Consider the following 12320-nt stretch of genomic DNA (forward strand, 5'->3'; position numbering starts at 1 on the left):
TTTTTTTTTTAACTCCTATGAGTTGAAACCAGACACGGAGAGGTTTTCCAAATCCAGAAAGAGTGTTAAATTTGCTTAACAGAAGAGAAAAAAAACTAATGAAAATGTTAGCTCTAACACCAAATAGAAAGAACATGGGATTTGATATAATTTCAAAAAATAAAATCAGTTCTGATTCCACCATTATCTAGTTGTGTGCTTTTAGGCAAGATACTTACCTCTTTGGAGATTTGTTGATTTGAGCTTGCTGATTTATAAAACATTATTCTACCTAAGTAATGTCCCAGCTACAACATTCTAAGACTCCTATTCTTACCATGTGTGATTCAAGATAAATATAGCATATCTTATGTGGCTTCAGTTTAGCAACTTCACCAGGCATCAGGGCACATGAAAAACTAGTGTTTATTTTAAAACACAAAACAAAACAAAAAGCATAGGCCACTAGACAAGTCAGATCAATTCCAGTTTCAGAAAACTACCAGATCTATCACTGGGGTATTATAAAATTAAATTATAATAATAATTATTATTATTGGAGACAGTCTCCCTATGTTGTCCTTGGTTGAGTGCAGTAACGTCACAGCTCACAGCAACCTCAAACTCTTGGACTTAAGAGATTTTCCCGCCTCCGCCTCCGCCTCTGAAGTAGCTGGGACTACAGGTGCCCACCACAATGCCCGGCTATTTTTAGCTGGCCTGGGCCGGGCTTGAACCCACCAACCTTCGTGTATGTGGCTGACACCCTACTCACTGAGCTACAGGCGCCAAGCCTAAAATTAAATTATTATTAAATACACAATACAAGAAGAAAAATGTTACTCAGTAGGAGAAATGTTAGGGAAAATGTATGAAGCCAGAAAAGCATATCCAGTATGTTATTCATAGGATGGTCAATAGGTAAGTTTATACAGAAAAAAATAAAATCTAAATCTGGAAAACAGTGGCTCAGCCTGAAAAGTCAGACTGCAGCCAGATTATAGAAATGAGTTAGAAACCTCTCTGGAGACCAAGAATGCTTACCTTCTTCCAGGCCAAGACCTGGAAGCCTCATCAGTCAGCATGGCACTCCCTCCACACCACATCATCGCCCCATGGTGTCCTCTGCAGAGAGGACAGAGCAGAGAGGGGGCAATGCTTTCTTCTCAGGCCTGACACCATATACTATCACATCCTCTCTATAGTCATTTTGAGACTTTAGGAATATGAAAGAGTAACTACTTCTCACAGACGGGGACAATAAATGGCAAAATATTAGAAGTTTGGGGACAGAGAGTGACATGAGGAAAGTGTGTACAGGACAAATGCATGGGAAGAAGAGGCTGGCGCTAAAAGCCCCAGAGAAAAGTCAAGACTGGCATGTATCAGTACACATTTAAAAAATGGTATTCTCGGCTTGGCGCCTATGGCTCAAGCAGCTAAGGCGCCAGCCACATACACCTGAGCTGGTGGGTTCAGATCCAGCCCAGGCCCGCCAAACAACAATGACGGCTGCAACCAAAAAATAGCTGGGCATTGTGGCGGGCACCTGTGGTCCCAGCTACTTGGGAGACTGAGGCAGGAGAATCACCTGAGCCCAGGAGTTGGTTGCTGTGAGCCATGATGCCACAGCACTCTACCAGGGCAAAAGCTTGAGGCTCTGTCTCAAAAAAAAATGGTATTCTTCAGCTCTACAAATAGTGTCAGTGAAGCCCCATAATCCATTATCCACAACTGTAAAACCCCAAACTCTAATCCAAATTACCCAAATGTTTCATCATAACTGATTTGGGACCAAAATCACAACTGACCTGAACTGATACAAGACTATTTAAAATCTATCATACTTTAGTGTGAATAATCAGTTTTTGATATAGAAATAGAAATCTTTCAATGTAGGATCCTGCTCCTAGACTTTACAAGAGAATGTGTTTAACAGCAAAATTTTAACACATTTGATTACAAAGTTCTATCCCAGACCATGCTAGGGTTACGAAGTACCAAGGTATATACATGCAGCCTATTGCTCCTCCAAAATCTGAAAGAAATATGATTTCCCAAATAAATCTGGCCACCAAAGATTTTGATTAGGAGATTGCAGACCAGGCGTTCTCAAACTACGGCCTGCGGACCACAGGCGGCCCGCCTAGGACATTTATCTGGCCTGCCAGGTGTTTTTGCCACCGCTGCCTGTCCTGCTTAGCAGCTGACTCATCCCAGGGCCTGCAGTCCGGCCCTCCAACAGTCTGAGGGACAGTTAACTGGTCCCCTGTTTAAAAAGTCTGCAGACCCTATAAAAAAAACTTCAACTTCTTATTTCATTTTTCAATAAAAATCAACTTCATATTAGCTCTGTGAAAGAACTCGAAATGTTCTCCATCCTTAGAGAACTTACATGATATATAGGAAGAAAGGCTACATGTAAGTAAAATTATATAAAAGAAGGTAGCACTCAGCACAATATTCATATGACAGATGCTCCAAAAACCAGAACTAGGTCATGCATTAAGTGGCAAGATGAATGATACAGAAGTGATTCTTTTAAGAAACCATACCTGAAATAGAGAGATATAAGCAAGTTGTTACAAAAAGTTCTAAATATGTTAAGGAAGTGTTAAATTTTAAACTGGCAAAGGAACTGGGAAGGGAACTGAATGTGAGTATCAAGGCACAAGATGGGAATGAGAATGTGATGACTGAAATAAAAGAAACAGACCCAATTAGAAAAGAGGATTCAGGTTAAAGAATGGAGAGAAATAAGTATAGACAACAGGAAAAGGCTAGCTGATGGACCTCAAAAAGTGGGCAAGTAGTTGCCCCTCAAAGGACATAATGGTAGGGAGCCACTGACTACTCTTTACCAGCAGCAGCCTGACGAAAGCATTGCTTTGGGAGCGTTCACTTCATAGCTGGAGGTGGAAAAGAACTCATTAGAGAAAAGTCCAGACTACTGTGGTGGCATAAGAGATAGCACGTAAACATGAATAAATTGGTTTTTTCCTTACGTATTAATAAGTCAATGGAACAGAATGAAGAGTACGTAAAGGTGCTTAGAATATTTAATGTGGAAAGAATAGTCTTTTCAAGAAATGGTGCTGGAACAAGTAGATATTCATATACAAAAGAATGAAGTTGGATACCTACCTCACATTCTATACAAAAATTCAAACACCTAAATGTGAAACACTTAGAAGAAAACATAGGAATAAATCATTATAACTCGGAGGCAGGCAACGGTTCTCTCAGATATGATACCAAAAGCACAAGTAACAAAAGAAGAAATAGATAAAATTATACTTCATCAAAATTAATGTTGGTGTTGCAAAGAATATAATTAAGAACGTAATAAGAGGCTCAGCGCCTGTGGCTAAGTGGCTAGGGCGCCAGCCACATACACCTAAGGTGGCAGGTTCGAATCCAGCCCAGGCTGGCCAAACAACAATGACGGCTGCAACCAAAAAAATAGCCAGGTGTTGTGGTGGGCGCCTGTGATCCCAGCTACTTGGGAGGCGAAGGCAGGAGACTCGCTTGAGCCCAGGAGTTGGAGGTTGCTGTGAGCTGTGATGCCACAGCACTCTACCCAGGGGGACACTTTCAGGCTCTGTCTCAAAAAAAAAAAAAAAACAACAACGTAATAAGACATATAAAATGGGATAAAATACTTACAAATCACATGTCTGATAAGGGTCTTATATCCAGAATATATAAAGAATTCTTACAACTGAATGATAAAAAGACAAATAACCCAATTTAAAAATGGCACAGGATTTCTCCTAACAAGAATTGGTCAATAAGCACATGAAAAGATGCACTACATCATTAGTCACTGAGGAAATGCAAATCAAAAGAGGAACCATGTTATACCCAGTAAATGGCTTCAATAAACAAAAAAAGAAGGAAGGAAGGAAAGAAAGAAAGCTGATGAGGATGTGGAGAAATTGAAACTTTCATACTTGCTGGTGGGAATGTAAACTGGTATAGCCACTCTGGAAAAATGTTTAGCAGTCCCTCAAAAAGCTGAATACAAAGTTACCCTACAATGCAACAATTCCATTTTAGGATATATACCCAAGAGAACTGAAAAAATACATCAACACAAAAACTTGTACATAAATATTCCTACCAAGATTATTCATAATAGCCAAAGGTTGGAACAATATAAATATCTGCCAACTGGTGAAATAATTAACAAAATGTATTATATTCATATATTATTATTCTGCCATAAAAAGGAATGAAGTACTGATTCATGCTTTAACACAGATGAACTTTAAAAACATTATGAAAAGAAGTCATAAGAGACCATTTATTGTATGATTCCATTTAAAGGAAATGTCCAAAACAGACAAATCCATAGAAACACAAAATAAACCGGTGGTTGTCCAAGGTTTGGGGGAAGAGAGAAATAAGAAGTAAATGCTAGCAGGTATGGGTTTTCTTTTTTGTTGTTGTTGCAGTTTGGCCAGGGCCAGGTTTGAACCTGTCACCTTCGGTATATGGGGCCGGCGCCCTACTCACTGAGTGACAGGTGCCACCCCGTATGGGTTTTCTTTTTGAGGAGATGAAACATTAAATATAAAATTAGATAGTGGTGATGGTTGCACAGTTCTGTGAACATATTAAAAATCAGTAGATTATACACTTTATATGGTTGAATTCTACAGTATGTGAATTAATCTCAAGGCAATAAAAATCAAAACTTCAAGGCTTCTAGACTACACAATGTTGAAAAAGAATAGAAATATCAAAAATGAAAAAGTGAGGATCAGTCAGATATATGGTTGGTTCTGTATCTTTTTTATGTATGGACACATATGAGCATGTTAGTCACAACATCTCATTTTTTTTTTTTAATTTCAGTGTACTTTTTTTTTAAGTTTCAGGATTAACGTTGAGGTAGAAAAGATTAGACTCCAAAGTTAGCATTTGTAATATAAAGTCAGATTAGAAGGTAGTGTGCCACATACCCATGCAATGTACCTTGTGGGTCAGAATTTACTCAACCCTTCCCTTTCTCCCCACAACTGAATTTCACTGAGTTTTTCTTTCATGTGAGCATGAAGATGTTAAGCTACTAGTTCCAATTTAGTACATGTGGTGCTTGCTTTTCCATTCTTGTGATACTTCGCTAAAGAGAAGGGTCTCCAGTTCCCTTCAGGTTGTTGCAAAAGACATATAATCTGCATCTTTTTCCCGGCTGAATAATATTCAATGGTATACATATACTTCAATTTGTTAATCCATTCCTGTGTTGAAGGGTGCTCAGACAACATTTAATTTATTAACATAAAACAGCACTAACTCTTAAAAAGGAGAATGCCAACGCCAAAGCAAACTGACTCCTCCCATCATGTGCTCAGTCCTTTCCCAGTCATAGAGTTATGTACAAAGATCAACAAATAAAGCTACAATTTTAATCTGGGGATGGCTCCTGACAATAATCCAAAGTGATTTGACAACTCTAAGTATAGACAAATTGGAACTATGACTCTAATTATATTTTCAAAAATGACACACCCAAACCTAAGTCATGACATAGAATCTCAATTATTTTATATTTTCGGACAAAGGTTTAAGAAATCTAAAAATAATCTCATTTACTGAGCAAATATACCTATTAAATAACATAAATAGTTAGCATTCAAAAGGATAAGATTAGCCTAGCCAATCCAAAAATGATTTACAGTCTGAGGTGAGAAAACCTATACAACCTGATAAGAAAACCAAAGACTGACTATTTTATTTCTTAATTTTAGGCTCAGCCAGAGAAACAGTCAGAAGACTTCTCTAATCCAAAGAAGAATGCTTACCCTTTTTTGGGTGTTAGTCTTTAAACTTGATGTGGATAATGTTATCAAATGTGTTTAACAAAGGCTTTAAGTAATGATAAAGCCTACCTTCTATACATTAAAATGAAAATCTGCTGAGAATATAACCTTATCCCTTCTACGTACCACCACAGAGAAGCCAATTTTTAAGAGGTAAGCTAGGCTTCTATTTAATAATCTTCCCTAAGGAATAAAGAGGAAAAAAACCTTTAATACTTTAATTCAACCAGTAAATTAAATACGAAATTCATGAAAAAGTCAGCCAGTAACACTATGGAAAAAAAGTGCACAGGTAGAATTAGTTTGCCTATTCTCAAAGAAACCAATTCAAGTACTCAAATATATGTTTTATGACTATTTGAGAGTAGCAAGGAGGCAAAAGAGGAAGATCTAAAATTAATGAAATCAATGACACAATATTGACTAAGTGCTTCAAAGGTCCTAACACTAAGCCATGTGCTTGGAAAATGCAAGTATAAGGTGTGGTGCTTCTTCTCATGGATTTTATGATCTATTCTAGAAAGCCAAGACTGAACTACATGAAGGTGCAGTGAAAACAACACAGCAAATCACAAAGTGATAGTCTCAATGGACCACAAAGTCTAAATGCTTTGTATTAGAAGTCTACTAAAGTAATTCATAGTAACATATTAAAGCAGAAAAATAATATGATCATCAGATGGGGAAACAGCATGACAAAATCCAATAGCTAGCCACATTTTTTTTTTTTTTGAGACCAGGGCTCACTTTGTCACCTGGGATAGGGTGCAGTGATAACACCTGCCCTGCATGCTCAAACTCCTGGGCTCAAGTGATCCTTCTGCCTTGCTTAGACTGCAGGCATATACCTCCATCCCTGGCTAATTTTCTTTTTTAAAATTTTTTGTAGAGACAAGGTCTTGCTCTCTCACTCAGGCTGGTCTGGAACTGCTGGCCTCAAGCTATCCTCCCAAAGTGTCAGGTATGAGCCACCGCATCCAGCCCAAACTCTTAAGCTAGAAATAGAAGGGAATTACTTTAATTTGTTAGAAAATATCACAAACACCATACTAAAACTTGAGAAGCATTCTCCCTAAAAGCAAAAACAAAACTAGGATGTCCCACTCCCATTACTTCAACTTAAGTCCTAGCTTACATGACGAAAGGGAGGACGGACAAATAGGAGTAATACAAATTTGAAAAGAACACAAAACTGTCGATTTTTGCCTCCACTGGAAACATGAATGCCTTTGCCAACTGCCTTCACTGGTTCGCTTCCAAGTGAACTGACAAACTATTGGAGCTAAAAGACAGGCAAGATTGCTGGATCCGAAATCCAAATGCCAAAATTATTAGCATTTCTATGGGACAACTAATTTGAAAATGTAATTTTTAAAAAGTCACTACTCACAATAACACAAAATGAAAAAGTGCCTAGAAATTAATACAGTAAATAAGGTGTAAGATAACTCAGAAGTTTAAAACACCAATGAAAGACATATGTACTACATATAAGACCTAAATAAATGGGAGATGGATCGTAAAGATATAATGGTGTGGGCAGTGCCTGTGGCTCAAAGGGTAGGGCGCCAGCCCCATATGCCAGAGGTAGTGGGTTCAAACCCAGCTCCGGCCAAAAACTGCCAAAAAAAAAAAAAAAAAAGATATAATGGTGTGAAGATGTCAGGAGCTAAATTCATCAAGAAGGCCTCATGGAGAAAGATGGGAGTTAGTCCACAAAGAGTAGCAAGGAAGATAAAGACCAGGATTAAGGGGAAACAATGTGGAAAGTTTTGAGCACAAAAAGGCCCACAGGTTGGTTGAGATTAGCCAACCTAAAATAAAGGCCTCTATGTTGAAGGGCAGTGTGAAAGGAAAATGGAGCCACATCACCAAAATCAAGTAAAAATCAAGTGAAAGTTATTATGATTTGATGTGGAAGGATGGACACAGGGGCCACTGACAGTTTCTGAGCACGTGAGTAAGGCAGTTAATCTTGATTACTCTGGCAGCTGCAAGAGGGAAGGACAGAGCCAAGGGCAGCAAAGATACATACAGAATTAGAGGCAATAGCCCTGCTTTTCTATGGCTTATCAGACTGTCAGGGCAGCGCCATATTTAGAGAAGTGTAACCAGCATGAACTTGAAAGCATGGAGAATGGATGGAAGAAGAAATGTTTAGCTGAAAGACAAGATGGAAGAGGGGAGTGAGAGGGGTTGAGAGAAGTGCCAAATGTGTAAAAGTATGTATAAGGTTCCAGAGGAAATAATGAGCCCTATTGTAAATAGAGGTGACCAAGCGTAAAGGGGATGCCCCTTAGCAGTGAAGGCTGAAGAAACATCTACATATTAGCTGGACTAGAGAACCTAAAACATCTCTCCAACAACACATTGACAATTCTACACCAGCTATCTAGTGTACCTCGTCCCAGACTGAAGTGAAAAAGACTTGCCCTGTGACGCTGGCAGTGGGAACACACAGAGAAAACTCTTCATAAGGTGGTTAGTGAAGATTTAACGGCTTAAAACAATAATTAACATATACTGAGTGCTTACTACATGTAAGGTAGGACTCTAACTCTCTTTTCATGCATTAACTCATGCTCTTCACAACCTTATAAAGTAGGTACCATTACTGCACAGTTAATGTTGAGGAAACTGAGTCACAGTGCAGTTAAGTAACTTACCCAAGATTGCATAGTTGGTAAAATACTATATGTGCCAGGCACATGGTGGGTAAATGATACAGGAAATTAAGACAGGAAATAAATCAAAGATCATGTCAACATTTCAAACTTGGGAGACTCAGGATAGGAGAACAAAGAAAAAACCTAGGTGCAGAGTAGGGAATGGGGGCTGGGGCGGGACTGGCAGCAAGGCCAGACATGTGGGATCTGAGATAGAGGATCAGAACAAAAATGTTCTGTAGGCAGCTGATGCCAGAAACTATAACTCAGAGAAAAAGACTCAGGTAGTTCTGGAAACTGTCCACAAAGAGGTGAAAGGCGATGGCATGACAAAGATCACACAATGAGGGTGGGTTTGGAGAAAGGATCAAGGACTGACCCTTGAGCAACATATAGTAACCAAGAAACAGGAAAAGCAGCCAGTAAAAACAGGAGAATTGATACAGCAGTTCCCTAACTGGTGCAACCAGATATGATTCCCTCAGCCTGTGGAGCTGCCAGCACCCAGAGCCTATCACCTTCACTCTGTGCAGGTTCCTCCGTAAAAATAATTCTGGTATGTTATAATGTGAAAGAATGTTGGAAAATATTGAGGTATGGGGTCCCAAAGCCAAGGAAGAGGGATTAAAGATGATGTGATCATCCCTCAAAATGCTAGGGAGTTTAAGAGGTAAGAAAAGCAACAGATTATAACAGTAACAGTACTATAGGCAGTGTGCTGAAAGCCCCAGCAGTGCCTTTGCAGTATGTATTAGGTAACCTTCCAAAGCACCCTTAAAGTAGCTACAGCTAAACCATACAATTAAGGAAGCTACTGCAGTACAAGGAAAGGAAAAAAGAGGCAGCAAAATCTCATGAACAAGGAGTAAAGATAAGGAAAATGGGTGTTTTAATCCCAGGAGGAATGAACAATGGAAGGAACATACAAACAGCACAATCGAATATAGTGGTTTTCCAACTGTGCTCCACAAAGACAGCTGTAGGAAACATCTTAGAGGGTTCCAAAATGTGTGATGACAGTGCACATGCTTAACTTGTGACTGTTCCATCACTTCCAAACCTTTCCCATCATATACCCTTCTTAGGGAAGCTAATCCCCATTTCTGAGAAGAAACTAAATCACAGTTCAACTGACATCCCACAAAAGAAAACCCAAATAATATCTGAATCCATTTTTAAGTACTTTAACGTGCTGATTTGTTTTTAATCTTCACAATGAAGGCATGAGTTGAGTTTCCATTTTCAGATGTGGAAACTGAAGCATAGGAGATTTAAATAATCTGCCCAAGTTCCCATTGCTTGAAAATGATGGAGGCAGGGATCAAACTCAAAAGTCTGATTCTGGAGTCTAACCTCTTAAATACTAGGACATGATAGTCATTGTTTTATAGATGAAATGACTGAAAGCAAAAAGACAGACATGCCCACCTTCACAGAGTTAGTGAATCAATGTCAAAAATATTTTTTTCATTTGACAGAGGTAGAATGAATGTCAAAAATTCACAAAAATTCACAAAAATTTGAATCATTTGACAGAGGTAGAATCAATGTCAAAAATTTTTTTTTCAACAAAAGAAATGAAGTGAAAAACCAGAGAGGGAGAGAACATCAGAATTCCAGTTACTTCCAAGCTAGAAACTGAATGGATGGTTTTGGCATCTTTGCTTAAATGCTGAGAATTCTGAGTTCTCAAATCAAAATCCGCATTTCTATATAGCAAAAAAGTTTATTAATTTATTATGCAAAAGCCTTTAATTGAGCCCTTAACTGTAATTGAGTCAAGTCTTCCAAATTTATCAATGAGCAACAGATGTGGTAGGTGGCGCAATTATATCATCCTACACCTGGACCAAAGTGATACTGTTTTAACCTAGTGTTTTCTGCAAGTAAATGACGGTAACTGTTCCCAACTCTAAACGCCTAGTTAGGACACTGGAGAAATTCCTAGAGGTAAAGGAGCAGCCCTGTCTTAGTTGGGCAGTTTGGGTGAAGAATACTCTCTTTTGATTAACTGGATTTCACCATCAATTACCTGCCATCTTTCAAAGGACAGATGAGGCATGTTTTGTGTTTTAATGTCCTTGATATAGCATTTGGAAAAGCATCTCATTCCCAGAGCACCAGATCTGCACTGAGTATCTGAAAGTAATAGCTTATCTGTCTCTTTTAAGAATTAGCGGGCGAAAACTTCAAGTTCTGAATGCACAAAATCTTGGTAGAAAAAAACTTTCACTTATAAATTTGGCAAGTCTTCCTGAACCTTTCACCAGGTGATCTTTGAAATACATTCAGTTTTGCCAGAAAATTCGTTTTTAACTCAAATAATGAGCCATGAAAAAGAATCTGCTTACTCATGCATACTCATTTTGGAAAGAATTACTTGTATGTCAGTGTCTGACTCACTAAAAGATCTAGTGAGGGCTCCCTAAACCTCTGACTCGGACTGACCTCGTATGATGGCTAATTTAAGGTTTTATTCCTGTCCCTCCCGCCCTCCCACTTTCTAAAAATGCCAACCAGCAGGGCTCTAAGTCAGGAAAAGGGCTGTGTCCATGTCGGGGGCGAGAGGGCACAAAGGGGGTCACACGCGCTTTAATACGAGGATTACAGCAGGGGTGCAGGCGCGGCTCACAGTAAGCAGCTTTGAAGACTGTGACGCCTCAAAGTTTCACACTTGGATGGCTGCATAAAAACACTGGCAAAGGGATTTATGGGGAGGCAGTTCCCGCGGTCCCCTGAGCCCTCACGCCTGGTCGTCCCCTCTCAAGGTGGCCTGTAGGATTCTTTCCGCCTCCCTACAAATCCCCCAGCCGGCGAAGGAAACCCTACAGGCCACCCAGAGACGCGACGAGCAGGCGCGGGGCGCAGGGGACCGCGGGACTACATCCAGGTCCCTCGGCCAAGGCCGCCTCGAGGAGAAAAGGGGCCCGAGCTGAAACCCAAGCCGCTAGCCCTCTCCTCGGCAGCTCCACTCACCAGGAACTGGAGCATGTTGTCGACGTAAAGGGTGCTAAGGGCGGCTGCAGCTCCGCAGGCCGGTCCGAGCCTGACCGCTCGAGGGGCGGGATCCGCCATTGACTTCCGAGTCACGGCCCGCCCCTACCACCCCCGCACCCGGAAGCAGTTAGAGGTGCCCCCTGGCGGAGCTCGCCAGGCTCACAGCCTGGGTCGGCTCGCGGAGAGTTCTGATGCGCATCCTGACTTAGGGCTCCCTGGCCTAGAACCGGATGAGGCTCGGGCACCATCCCTTGCAGTCTGGCACAGCGGGGTCAAAGTCATGGTTGTCTTGCACCACCTGGCAGCCATGAACCAGGCAGTTAACCTTGGGTTCAGTTTCCAACTCTGTAAACAGTGCCAACACCAGCCCTTTTGTTGAGCTGTGGTGGGGACCAAATAAGATGTGAGGGATCAATAAATGCTAGTCATTGGTCTGGTGTGAACAGATAAGTACCTCCTGATGGGTCACACTGGGGGCATAATATCACCTGTACAGCTTTATTTGGGCCAAAAATGCTTAACCTGGATCTAATCAAAAGAAAACAAAGGGTAAAAAATGTCAGTTATGAAATCCACTCACTTCTCCAAAAAGGCAAGGAACTGTTACAGAATAAAGGTAAATTCTTGATTAAATCCTGGGTCAAAAAAGAAGTTCCAAAGTACATTTGGGGGATAATTGAGGACATTTTAATGTCAGAATATTAGGAATTCTTATTGTACACATATTTTGTCATCAAATGCCTTCAATGTGATAATGGCATTACTGATTAGGAAGGAAGATACACTTGTTCTCAGTTGCTAAAAGTGTCACAATGTCTACGACTTAAGAGAAAAACTGTATAAATACAAA

General features: G+C 40.1%; 1 long non-coding RNA gene across 1 annotated transcript in view; it reads right to left on the reverse strand.

Annotated features, from left to right (window-relative positions):
• Positions 1-11534, reverse strand: part of LOC100960686 — a 15007-nt gene extending 3473 nt beyond the window's left edge. Inside the window, exon 1 of the long non-coding RNA XR_001161369.2 lies at positions 11450-11534. This is a non-coding gene — a long non-coding RNA (uncharacterized LOC100960686). The remainder of the gene's footprint in view (positions 1-11449) is intronic.
• Positions 11535-12320: the final 786 nt, after the last annotated feature.

The sequence above is a fragment of the Otolemur garnettii genome, unplaced genomic scaffold (genome assembly GCF_000181295.1).
Source record: "Otolemur garnettii isolate 467f Iridium unplaced genomic scaffold, OtoGar3 scaffold00049, whole genome shotgun sequence".
Lineage (NCBI taxonomy): Eukaryota > Metazoa > Chordata > Mammalia > Primates > Galagidae > Otolemur > Otolemur garnettii.